General features: G+C 47.7%; 1 protein-coding gene and 1 long non-coding RNA gene across 2 annotated transcripts in view; one reads left to right on the plus strand and one right to left on the minus strand.

Moving 5' to 3' along the window:
* Positions 1 to 1,125: 1,125 nt before the first annotated feature.
* On the minus strand, positions 1,126 to 11,833 carry LOC113972701. The gene is made up of 2 exons (XR_003535971.1): positions 7,720 to 11,833; positions 1,126 to 7,595 (listed from the first exon to the last, which is right to left on the minus strand). It is a non-coding gene; the product is annotated as an uncharacterized LOC113972701 (long non-coding RNA).
* A 134-nt stretch (positions 11,834 to 11,967) lies between these two features.
* LUZP1 (leucine zipper protein 1) overlaps positions 11,968 to 13,727 on the plus strand; it is a 40,628-nt gene continuing 38,868 nt past the window's right edge. The window contains exon 1 of the mRNA XM_027694020.1: positions 11,968 to 12,087. The gene's annotated coding sequence lies outside the window, so the exon portion shown is untranslated. The remainder of the gene's footprint in view (positions 12,088 to 13,727) is intronic.

Here is a 13,727-nt window from a genome sequence, read left to right on the forward strand (position 1 = left end):
TGCTGGGGATACCAGAACTGTACACTGTGCTCTAGGTGGGGTCTCACAAGAGCAGAGTAGAGGGGGAGAATCCCCTCCTTTGACCTGCTGGCCACGTTCCTCTTGATGTAGCTCAGAACACAGTTGGCTTTCTGGGCTGTGAGCGCACACTGCCGGCTCATGTTGAGTTTTTCATCCACCATTACCCACAAGTCTTTCTCCACAAGGCTGCTCTCAATCACTTCTCCACTCAACTTGTAGGCGTGTCTGGGATTGCTCTGACCCAGGTGTAGAACCTTGCACTTTGCTTTGTTAAATTTCATGAGGTTTGCATCAGCCCACTTCTCCAGCCTGTCCAGGTCCCTTTGGATTGCATCCCTTCCCTCCAGCATGTTGACTGCACCATACAGCTCACTGTCATCAGCAAATTTGCTGGGGGTGCACTCAATTCCACTGTCAGTGTCTCCAACAAAGATTTTGAACAGTATTGACCTCAGTACCGACCCCTGAGGGACCCCAGTTGTCACTGGTCTCCATGTGGACAATGAGCCATTGACCACAACTCTTTGTGTGCGATCATCCAGCCAGTTCTTTACCCACCAAGGGTCCATCCATCAAATCCACGTCTCCAATTTGGAGACAGTGATGCTGTGTGGGACAGTGTCAAATACTGTGCATAAGTCCAGGTAGATTATGTCCGTTGCTCTGCCCCATCCACCACTGCTGCAGCCCCATCATAAAAGACCACCAAATCTGTCAGGCATGATTTTCCCTTTGTAAAGCCAATCACCTCTTTGTTTTTCATGTGCCTTAGCAGACTCTGCTCTATGTTCTTGCCTGGTACAGAGGTGGGACTGACTGGTCTGTAGTTCCCAGGGCCTTTTGCTTTCCCCTTTTTAAAAATGGAGGTTATATTTTCCTTTCACCAGTCATCAGGGACTTCACCTGACTTCAACAAAATCTGAAACCTTTCCACCCACCATCCTTCCCATAACTCCTGTATCATGAGCTGATCAACTTGAAATTATTCCCCTATTTGCTGTCATGGTTTAGGAATGGCATTCTCCAATTTAGTACTCCCACTAACACCACACACCACTTCTCCTCCCCACCTCCAATTGGAGGTACAAAAACAAAGATCAGGACTGAGATAAGAACTATTTACTGGAAACAGCAATAAGAGAAGAAAATGAACAAAAGCTCCTGACAATAAAAAATACCAGACTGTTCTGTCTGCCAAATTTACTGGACCAGAAGGAACCCCTTCTCTCCTGAAGAGGGAGAGTCCCTTTTTCCCCACCCCCAGCAATGAGGTGAAGTGGTGAATAACCTTGGGTCCTGGCTATGCCAAAAAATGAACCCTGTCCTGGCTGAAACCAGGGCACTATTCACCCCTTATTTTATACCATCTATGCCATACCCAGATCCCACACCTTCCAACTATATACATATACATATATATATATATATATATATATATATATAAATATACACAAGCACAGGTATCATTTCTATATTCAATGGCTGTCCCTAACAGTTTCTGTGACTCACCGTGTAGGACTCCACATAGCAGCTTTCCATTTTTGATGTATCCCTACAATACGGCAGGAACCGTCAGTGAAGGGAGTGTGTCTTTTAACCTGTCCACAGTCTTGGACAGGGTCTCCACAGTCGAGATGCAGGTCAGTAGGGAGGACCTGATCTTCATATTGCCAGAGTCAGGCAGTCACCTGAAGCACTGTTTGTTCTCCTTCTGTCCATGACATCAATGCTCATGAGTTGGCGTGTGATGATGGCACGCCCCATACAAACTTCCGCCACATGGATTGTGTGGACTGGACCTCATCTGGATCTACAAGGACTGCTTGTTATTTGAATCCCTATAGATTACCTCCAGCACAGCTAATTCTCTCAGGTATTGGCCACCTTTCTCCATGGCGTTCCACCTGCTTGGATGCACTATTAGATCATCCTTGAGAGAATACCTTTCCTTCACCCTTGACATGAGAGTTTTTGTCTTCTTCCCCATCCCTTTGTCAATGCCCTCATCCCAGGACAGGGATCCCAATTGCTTGGCTTCACTCCCATCTAGTTTCATATTGTGGGCTGCGATATCCCAGCATTGGAGCAGCCAGGTCACCAGGGGCTCTCATGACTGATGACTGAAATCTTTTCTCATATCTCGCAGCTCACCCAGGGATAGGGATCAGTTGATTATCTCTAGCCCTGCCTCTTCCTCCTGTTCTGAGGGCCCTTCTTCCTCTTCATCCCTCACTAAGTGAACTGATGTTGTCTTGAACGTGTAGGGATGAATGCTACCATCACGGGTTGTTCCTCTGGTTCAGCTGCAGTCTGAGTGGCCCCGGTGCCTGCTGGTCTGCTTTCCTCCTCCCCCTGAGGGTGCTGTCTAATAGCAAGCAGTGTCTGATAAATAGTAGCCAGGGCCCAGCACACCGCAATAAATTGTTCCTCTGGAGTTGCCACAGCATTCTCCTTGCAGATTACCTCTCATTTTACTAGGGTCCTGTAGTTCTTCAGAGGAGAATTCCTCAATCACTGGAGCAGAGAATTTATCAAAAAACTGGCCCATTTTATCCCACATTCCATGCTACTCATGACTATCCACCCTTGTGGAAGATACCCAAATGAACTTCCTAGAAATTTCTTTCTTGGCTCTAAACATGGTGTGGACTGCACTATGGAGACCTGGCAGGCTTAGCAACAAGAATATGCTTTCCTTAACACCCAAAGGAAATTCAAAAGTCTCAAAAGCTGTTGTAACAGGCCTGAAGGAGGAAAAGGGGGTGAAAAGCTAGGGAAAATCATCCTCCCCTGTTCCCCCTACAGGTTGGGTACAATTATTAATGGACTCCCAAAGGTAGTGCCCAAGGTAAGGGCAGGACAGCAGCACTGAATAACCCTCACACTGATACCACACAGTACAATAGAACAATCCTGATCCCTCTCCTTGCTCTGAAACAGAGTATCATGATGGTCACACAGTGCATATATGCAAACGTATCAGGGTTCGGTACCACACCCACATGAACAGACCAAGCAACATTGTGACCAGCAGCTTTGTACCTAATACAACAGATGCTAGATCATATTTGTTTCCAACACTCTCTGGGCAGATCTGTTGTTGTCTCAACCCTTCAAGCCCCACATTGTGTGCCAATTAAGGCTGTCATGGTTTAGGAAGGGTATTCTCCCATTTAGTACTCCCTCTAAAACCATCCTCCACTTCCCCTTCCCCCCTTCAATTGGAGACACAAAAGGCAAAGGTCAGGGATTGAGGCAAGAAAAACTTACTGGAAACAGCAATGAGATAAGAAAAAGAACAAAAACAGCAACAATAGTAACAAAAGGTATGAGAAAAAGAGACTATTTACATGGAAAGCTCCCAACAATAAACAATACCGGACTATTCCATTCACAACATTTACTCGACCAGAAGGAACCCCTTTTCACTGGGAGAGAGTCTCTTCCCCCACTCCGGCAATGATGTGAGGTGGTATAGAATAACCTCTGTGTCCTGGCCACACCCCCTCCTGGCTACTGCAAAAATTAACCCTGCCCTGGCCAAAACCAGGATATTTGTCCATATACAAATGAAGTTAGAAGAGGGAAAGGAAAGCAAGACCTTGGCAGTACAGCCCACTGGTTAGAACACACCTAGAAAGCAGAAGACAGAGGGTCAAGTCAGTTCTCTAATAAGTAGTAGAGGGTTTATGCACAATAGCAGTTGAAACTGCGAACTTTGTCCTTCATTATCTTGGGAGTGACATTGTTTAAAAACAGACTTCCCAGCAGAGTATGTTGGCCATTGCCTTAGGAGGCTGGCGTTTCCAGGAAAGAGCTGGGTTGGCATCAGACTCAAAGCCAAGGAAAGTTCCCAGCTGAGAAAGCTGGGACAGCGCATACATGCGCACAGGGATCCAGAGGCCAAATGTCTCCACAGAATTTCTTCTGATGGTTCACCTGCTTAGTGTGAAACATAAAACCATAGATCGTGGTCCTGGAAGGGCCTTTGAGAGGCCGGCTAGTCCATTCCCATTGATCTGCCTGTATCAGCTATGCTTTTGCCCTTTTCCCATCTTTCCTACTTTTGAAAATTTCCAGTGATGAACAGAATGGCAAAATACAGCATAGGAAGATGATCCACTACTATTCTTTGGGCTTTTATGACACTGTTTAATTCAAGAGTAAACAAACTAGGCCATTTCTTTGATTAGATTATCAGATAATTTAAAAAGGCACGTAGTCTAATATTATACCATTCTTAATGTTGGTAAATATTTGATATAGTGCTTCAGGAACTCATATTGGAAAAAAACTGATATGGAACTGGCAGAGGAAAACACTTGCTAGGAATCATAAATGAAAGATAAGTAACACCCCACAGCCTCTGAGTTGAAAGGATGAGACTCTCATGTCACAGAGATCAATGTCCACATTTACCATGTTTTATAATGCTCTGTGAATTGCAGTCCAGAGCACACAAATTCATTTCACAGAAGGTACACAAGGGCTGTGTGATTTCTCAGTGCCTCTCCAATGAAGCTCTTGCAACATTGACCACACAGGTAACCTAAAACACATTTTATGTTTCTACTGAAGTACATACTGAGATGTCCCAGCACATAGTTATTTCAATTAAAACGTGGCATTTATTGAGAACAGAAGAAATAGCTAATTGTAAGTCAAAGCATGTGTGTTCACTGCAGCACCATTAAATTCCAGTGCAGGTTATTCCTACAACCAGGGAAGAGGACAAGTGTCAGCAATGAAGAGTCACTATGACTGAAGACTGGCAGGACAATGAAAATGGAACCTGATCAATCCTCTCAGGATAAGCCTGAACCTTGCAATGTGAAAGAAAGATGGTCAGTCGTGGAAAGCCTGTGGGTTGAGGGAATCCTGCCATGCTTACCAATCTGAAAACAGTTCCCTGTGAGGGCGTTACAGAGGAACAAATGCTGTATACGTGTCTTGGTTTAATGACAATATATTCAGGAGGTGGAACCTCTAATGAAGTAAACCTCCACTTCTCTTTTGTTTACTTCCTTCCCCCAAATATTGACAAATTCTGAAGTTATGAGGAGTCTGAATGAAGGAGGAAAAAGATAACAATTCTACTAAAAATGGAGAACAAAACAGAACAAAACAAAAACAAACAAAAGCACAAAATATGTTACCTAGCCACTCCCTCTCCCTTGGTGAAAATGAGAAAAACCTGGAAGAGTGTTTCGTTCAAAGAAAGGACTCCTATGCCACCAAGACAGCAGCATGGATCCCGACGAAGCAAAACCATGTGACGTGACAACGATGGAGCCAAAGCGGCGCTGGGACCAGGTGATCATGAGCCATGTGGTGGCAGTGCCCCGTACAGCTCCCAAAAGGAAATTCCCAGGCTTTTGGCATGGCTGTGGCAGCAGCTGGCAGCGGCGCTGGCACCCCTCAGGCAGCTGACGGCAGTTGCCACGGCAAAAAGCGCTGGTGGCGGCTTGCCACGGTGAGGGAAAGCCGGGTGGTGACGGATCAAGAGACAACCACTGATGAAGCAGGTTGGTCCCCGGGGGAAAGGCTCCAGTGAGCAAAACCACAAGTACCAAGAGAGACAGTTCCAGAAGCGCTGGAGACTTTTATCCCCTTTCCCTGAGTCCTCGTGATGTTTCACTTCAGGGACCACCCTACTCTTTCCAGCAGGGTACCAGTGCTGGGGACAGTCCCTCCCTGGTGCAGCCCTGGCAGGGCAGGGGTGGTCCCCTGTACTTTGAACTATGTGATGATACAAAAAAATTCAACAAAAAAGCTTTCTTATTTAACTAATACTACAACATTATGTAAGACTGCTTACATATATGAAGCCCTATTGATGAACAGATCACATCTTCACAAACAAACCTGGCAAAAAAATCCTTTTGGAAATGACTGCTTTGTAAATGTAACTAGTATATGGCATGATGGAAATGTGTTTGCACAAGACACTTTGTAACATAGTGTCAGAATGTCTTCCTTGACAATTATGATTTTTGCCACCCTAATATTCTAATGCAAAAAGGTATTTCGATACCATGAAGATGTGATGGCTCATACTTTCCTGGCTATTCTGTAGCAGTTAATGATAGACAATTTCTGCTGGTTCAAATTTTAAACTACCAGTAGCGCATGGAAACTACTTCTCGGTACCCTGCTTTTCCTTTTTGAGTTTACTACTCCCTCTGCGGTAAACCTTGCAAGTCCTTGAAGGAATGTCAAGAGGGACGGTCATAGCTACAATTCCCATGCAATTTACATTATGACAATCTGGCTACAGGTTCTCAGTAGCTCTTGTCACTCAGAGATGAGGAATTCCCAACAGCTTCGGCAAAATTAATTTAACTTTTCTGAATTCTTTTTCAATACAGCCAAGATGGTTGCCTTCAAAATACCAATGACCAGACACATATTCCACACAATTGTTGCCAATAACAGATTTTGCATTTAGATTTCATCACTGGTGAAACAGAAGAAAATGTGAAGTTAAGAGCCCTTTCAGCCAGATTTCCTCTAAGCCACCTCCTTTATATACACACCACCTCCAGCTTCTGGTGGCAACAGTTATACCTTCACATCAGTTGTACTTCCAGCACCTATTACTGAGGCAGAGGCCCTCTCCCCCAGCCTGCCAAGGTTCATCTGAGTAGCAGCCCTGACCTAAGGCATATTGCAATTGCTCTCCCCAGTTTGGTGTTGTCTGTAAACTTGCTGAGAGTGCAGACAGCTCATTGCCCAGGCCATTAAAAAAGACATTAGTCACTATCAACCTACCAGTGTGCATCCCTGAAGGATGCCCCCAGGAACTAGTTGCCAGTTGGATTTCATATGGTTGATATGAGCCCTTCAGCCCAACCATCCAGCCAGTTCTTCATTCCCTTCACATTCCAATTATCCAGTCCAATCTCACCAACTTGCCTACAAGTACACTGTGGGGAACCATGTCAAAAGCCTTGATAAAGCCAATCCTAATCAATACAACACCCTCCACACAGGTTGTTGTCTCATTGTACAAGGAAATAAGGTTGGTCAGGTAAATTCCTGCTGGCAAATCCCAGTCACTTTTTCATCCTTCATGTGCTTGGAAATAGCTTCCAGGAGAATGTGCTGTCCAGTCTCCTCAGGGACTGAGTTGAGGCTGACTGCTGCCTGGATCCTCCTTCTTGCCATTCTTGATGACAAGTATGATGACATTTGTCTTTTCTCAATCACCAGCATGTTTCAAAGATGACAGAAATCAATCTTGAAATTATATTGGCAAACACCCTTGGCATCCTCAAATGCATCCCTTCTGGCCTCATGTGTAGACCTAATTCAACTGACATTTTTAAGATGTCTGCTCCAGGAAGGGATGAAACATCCCCTAAGCTCAACTGACTTTGAAGACATTATTTCCATTACCTAGATTGAAGGACTGAAATGAGACTTGTGTCGAAGAATCTGTAGTGGACGTCTCATACATGCAGACAAACCCTGCTCTTACTGTGTGCAAATCCTGTTTATTATTCCCAGCAACTGCAACTGCCCGGTGTTCTCCAGGTACGGCAGGTTGTGGCTCCTGGCATGCCAGGTTGAAGCTGGTGAAGACAGATATGAAAACCCTCAGTCTGAGGAGGAGAAAGTGTTCTCACTGTAATGCCATAGCATATGCTTTCTGACTGAGAGGAAGGTGGCAGTAGTACAAACTAACAAGACATTGACCTGTTTCTTATGTGCCTGTTTGCTTCTCCGCGCCATTGTTACCATACCCTGGCGTGGCTGCAGGCTCCTAGGGGAGGTAATGGTGGCACCTTGCTGATTCTAGGAACAAGAAACAGTTACACACACAAAACCCCAAACCCAACAAAACTTATGTTGTTTGCCATACAGAGTGCCAATAATGATGTGAGACTACCAAGCCATGCAGCACTGCTGCCCACACAAGCACGATTCTTTTTCCCCCGTCGCTGTGTTTTAATAATATTCCTAAACTGTATGGCTCTCAGGAGAGCCAAGGCTCCAGCTCTGTTGGGAGCTTTTATAATATCAGGATGTTATCATGACTCTGATGTTCTAAATACTTAAAACCTGAACACCTGGAATCAGATAATAACAGAATAATCTTCACTTCCATTAAAAAAATATCTAATCTTACTTTGCAGAGAGAAGCAAGAACCACTGGCTTAGAAAACAGTGGACTAATTCAGCTCACTAAACAGGAAGAGAAGTATTCACTCTTAGTTATCTGCCAGTTTAATGAACTGAATAAATCCCAGAACTGGTGCAGCAGAAGCAGCACAGATGCACAGGTACTTTTATGAGGGATGCAGAACTGCATGTATCATCATCAGCAAGCTGTTAGATCAACTCAGACACTTCACTCAAATTCACCAGAGAAACAGAGTGAGTACAGAGTAGCAAGAATATCTGAAGAGTTAGTTCAGGGACTTCAAGAACTGGAAGATGACTCAGACTGACATTTTTAATAACCCCTGAGAAATCTGCTCTCTGTGAATTTGGCTAATCCCTTTTCAATCTCATGCCTCTGATGTTCATGGCATCCTGGAGCCATCCACTTCTCACGTTACTAAGCTGTGCATAAACTGTATGAGCTACTTTTGTTTGTTTAAAGCTAATACACCCATATAGGTCCTCTGTTGTCAGACACACTGACAGCTTCTGTTGCTTCCCCATATTATTCATGATTTTATGGGTGTTGTCATCTCCCCTCACCCATCATTTCTGGTCACATTTGCCCACATTACTTATACCCTGCTCCCTTGGAACTAAAGAACCTTTCTATCATGTACTATAGGAGGATACCACTCTCCAGGTACAGTCTTCCAGCTAAGGAGATCACGTCTTCCCTCCATCTTTAACCCACCCCGCTATCCATATCTGCCCACAAGCAGAGCAGTCTTCTCCAGCCCACCCTAAGCAAGGGCACACCACCAGCAGTGCAACCTCTAGTGCGCCTCCTCCTCCACTCCCCTGTGCCTCTGCCTCCTCTTTCTGTTCCAGCCTCTGTGTCATTTTCCCCCTTCCTGGTCCCCTTTACCTTCAGGGTGAGTTGAGCTTCCCTACTTTGCTCCCATCTTCCCTGCCAATTGGATACCTTTTGTTCAGCACCTCCCCAGCCCAGCCATGAGCTGAAGCTGCCTCCTCACCTTGTTAAATCCCTCATTCCACCTGTCCTTTTCTGTCCTTTTGTCTGCAGCTTCCACTGCCTGCACAAAGTCCCCATATATAAAAACACTAAAAAAACAAAAAAAAAATTGCTCCTTTCTCTCAGAGCAGCCAGAGCTTCCTTAGTTTTTCTCTTTTCCTCTATGTCATTTCCTTTCCCAGGACAGAAATTTTTAAGTTTCTAACCTCACATCACTACACTTTTTTCTGTGGGATATCAGCTTGGCAGCCCTGTTGCCTCAGGCACTGTGCCACCAGCTGCAGCCATGCTGCTTCTGCACCACAGACAGTGAGCAGGGTGTCTCCCACTTGGGTCTAGAGATCTGACATTTGTCATTCCCTGGTTTTCCATTCACTGTCTCTTCCTCACACTGCAGTCCCCACTCAGCAGCTGGTTCAGTTGCCGCCTTAGGGAAGGGCTACCTTCTCCCCCTTTATCAGCTCAGCTCAGTTTGTTCCCCCTCACCTCCTTCATTTGCCTCCATCACTCATGCTGGGTGGGACTTTACCTTGCACCTTGTGCTTTCCCTCCAGCAGCAGTTCACTGTGCCAGTGCTGCTGGCATCTGGTGGCACAGGAGGTTGAGGAGTATCTCTCCCACTGAGTCCTTAAGTGAGCGTTCTGCTCTTGGTTGCACTACTGCATGATGAGGACTCGCCAAAGACTGGGGCATGGTCACAATGCTTGTCTCTTGGCTTGGAAGGACAGGTGCTGGGTTTCCAAAACACAAAGCAGGCTGCCAGCACCACTGGCAGAAACCTCTCTCCCTAGATGTCTCCTCAATGGCTGCTAAGCGGCCCCCCTTGGTGCCAGGAAAGATCCTGCAGAACCTGCTGCAGCCAGCAGACACTGATGACCACAATGACCAGGGGAGATCCACACAGATGGTATGAAGGATACCCCAAGGAGAGGGCCTGCCATGGGGAGACACATTCCCTCTTCTGTCCCTTCTCATCTCATCCACTCCTGAATGTGGTCCTCCGGAGTCCCTGAGCCCATCTCAGCACCCAAAATTCCATCTTCATAATGATGGGGATTGAACTATGAACACTTGCAGCTGTTTTCCCTGTGGAAACCAATGTGGATGACAGCAAGGGAGATTACGCCTGAGGAAGGATGCCAAACATATAACAATACTTTCCTAACATCTCTTCAGGTTCTTCTTTAGTCAAAAGGAGGCATTGTTGTGATCCCCTGGCAGCACCTGGCAGTTTTCTTCCCCTAACGTTTAATGCTTTTTTGAAACACTTGGGAACCTTTAGTGCCAATATCATGCTTCGGCAATGAGTTTCACCATAAAACATATGAAAAAGTATCCAAGCACAGCCCCATTCCTCTCGCAACACAGCAAATCCAAGAAGCACATGGAAGACACTAGGCTCTAATGTACCCAACTCCTGGCAAGCCTGAAGCATTTGCATTTAGCACCTGCTGAAATAAATAAATACCTTTTTTTTAATTATTATTCCGCTTCATCTCCCAGTCATACCCAGATAATGCCATTGCTAGATAGGTATCAAGAGCTGGAATTGTATTAGTAAACTTCCCTCACACCAGTTCAGAAATTGGAAGTAACATCTGTAAAGTGGAGAGCCAAAAACCACTGAATGTGGTTGCACTGCAGAGCACGTGGAGCACATGCCTCTGCTGCTGCACACTGGTGCATAGGTGGAGTGTCAGGAAGGCAAACACTTTCCCCAGCAAGAATGACTACACAGCCTTCTTCAGTTTGCCTGCAAGCAAGGTCTTGTTCATTCTATATCTTCATGTGAGCTTGGATTTAAGCTGTAACCTAGAGAATTCACTGAAGTGTTGAGACTTCATTCAGAACAAGCATATTTCAGGTTGTGCTGTGGAAACAGGATTAAAGAGTGATATTTAAACTCGGTGTGACAGTAAGGACAACACTTTAGCAAAGCATTACAACCAGATCACCTGGCACTTGAAGCATCTTCCTTTGGCATTATCTGAAATAAAACAACATTGGAGAGACAACTTTAGTTAAGGATACACTGGCCAAAGGTGACAACGCCTTCAGAGCCTGTCCTGTCTTGCTGACTGGCCAGGAGGCTGGAATTGCTCATCAGCCTGACCATGTCTGCTGTGGACTCAGCTGTACAGAGCACCGAGCCATGCTCCCCGGTGTCCCTCACCATGCCACCCCTCCGGTCAGGAGTCCCGGGGCTCTGCTTACAGCTCAGGAACACCGGGAGCAGATTTTTCCGGTTAGTGCTGGGGGGATCTCTTGTCTCTGATCCCATCTCAGCATCTCTGGGTTGTACATACCAGACGTGGAACCAACCAAAGCTGGACTAAACACCAAGTCCCAAACTCTCCGAGAGATGGCACTGAAGGAGGGGATGCAACGACGAGATAGGGCAAAACCTCGCTCTGCCACCTGGCACGGGGCTCTGCCCTGTTCTTAGGGAGCCGGCACCGGCACTGCCCGTCTCGCCACCGGCCCCTAAAGCCCCAAGGCAGTGGTAGCCCCGGGCCGGGGCTGGGGAGTGGGTTATCCGGTGCGCTCTGGACCACGAATCCACCGTGAAACCAACCATGGGAGCACCTCACCTGCGCCCAGCAACGCTGCGTCCACAACACCCGCCTAGCCCGGTTTTCTCCTGGGGAAATTTTCCCCTCGGAAAATACCCTCTCCGCCCCAAGCGCAGCCCGACCCCCCCAAAATGGCGGCCGGTCCCTCCCCGCCCTCTCCAGGCTCCGCACCGCGGCCGGGCCGGCCCGCCAGCCCCCGCCCCGCTCCCGCTGACGTCAAGCACCGCCCGGTACCGCGTCCCTCCCCTCATTGTCAGCGCCCGCACCCGCCACCCGAGCCCCGGAGCCCCCCGTGGGCTGCGGCTGCCCAAGCCCGGGCTGGGAGGGAGCCCGGCCGCTCCCGCTGCCCAGGTAAGCAGAGGTGGGCGATGAGTGGGCGGGCGGGGGGTGCCGCAGACCGGCGGGGCGGGGAGGAATTTGAGGCATCCGCTTTGTCTTTGACCGCCGCCTTCCCGTCGCTTCCTGGGCGAGCGGGTGGGCGCCTGAGGGCCGGGTCGCCCGCGGAGTGGCGGGGGCGGTGGGGTCTCCCCGCGGGCGACCCGGCCCTCAGGCGCCCGGCGGGGCCTCGGCTCCTGCTCGGAAATGGAGCCGCCGTCGGGCTCCTTCCGACGGGACCGGAACAGCCGCCTTCCTGAGCGGAGAGCGGCTCGGTCCCCGCCCGGGAAGGGCACGGTCCCTCCGGGGCTGCCGCGAGCTGCCCTCTGGGAAGGTCCTTAACCTATAGCTGGGGCTTGGTGGAGTTGAGATTTTTGAGATTTCCAGGCGCTTAACGCGATTTCTGTGGATAACCATTTTTTTCCCTTGCTGCAGCCACATACTCCCTTTCCTGATGCTTATTTTTCCTGAATTCCCCTTTTTTCTAGCCTGCCCACGCTTATCATATAATTATTAACGTTCTTTTATACATCTGCTTGTCTGACGCTCTACCTTTGTTAATCACTTCAGTCTTCTTTGCTCTGCCGTCGTGAAGGAATTAATTGGTGGAGCGTTGTGAAACTTTTTGTCTTCCTGGAATTTCTCAAATGTACCCCATTTGGCTTTGTCAGGTGTCCCACGTGCCATGTGAAGCCAGCAGCACAGCAGACCTTTGCTGGTTGTCCTTGGTCACCGCACTTTCATTGCAAATCTGCATCTTTTTTCCCTTCTAATGCTACATCTGAAGCCTTTAAACCAATTAAACAGAAGTTAAAGTGACCATCCCAACTAATCAGCACGTTCAAGTTAGCTGCAGTGGGATTAGATTTTAATTGATGCATAAATTCTGTTAAAATCCTCCACAAAAGTCACGAGAAGGAGTGCTCATTGCTACCCGTGTGTATTGGGGTTGTTGCTTATTGAGTCTCTCACTGAAAGCCGCTGGAGTGGGCAAGCCACGCTCTCTGAGTGATACTACAGTGATGACGGTGAGAAGGGGCAAGTATTTTTACAACCCTGGAGTAGTCTCAACCATTCAGAATTTAGGGAAAAAATGCAGCAACTTACTGCATGCCTGCAGTCTCTTAGCAGAGATATGCATCTCACGGCCTTCAGGACAGTGAGGGGGGACAGTGTTCGTCAGTGTCACAGTTTGTGTGAGTACAGAACCAACAGCTCTGTGCTCTGGTCAGTTTGTGCAGCCAGTGCCCAGCTGGCACATTTCAGCAGGGGCAGCATGCTTCATGGATGGTTTGCATTTGTGGCACTCGCAGAAGTATAATTCCTCCATTGTTTTGGCTCTAGAGTGGTCAGGATGGCAAAAAATGGTTGGCACTGCCTACCAGGTTGACTCCCCCACCCTGGGGTTCCAGGAGGCCTGAGGGAGTGATGATTGTGCGGGAAGCCCTGAAGTACAAGACCCTTCCTGGGCATGGGGCCCCCTCACCAGGATCACACCTGGGCCATCTGGGGCTGCTCAGGGCAGCCAGCCCTCTGTACCACTGCAGGGAGGAGAAGGAGGACATGGAGAGCTGGTTTCTTTTGGAGTTATGGCTGAAAGTTCCTGTGGAAAGAAG

This window comes from Neopelma chrysocephalum, unplaced genomic scaffold (genome assembly GCF_003984885.1).
Source record: "Neopelma chrysocephalum unplaced genomic scaffold, ASM398488v2 Primary Assembly neopelma1_95b, whole genome shotgun sequence".
NCBI classification, from domain to species: Eukaryota; Metazoa; Chordata; class Aves; order Passeriformes; family Pipridae; genus Neopelma; species Neopelma chrysocephalum.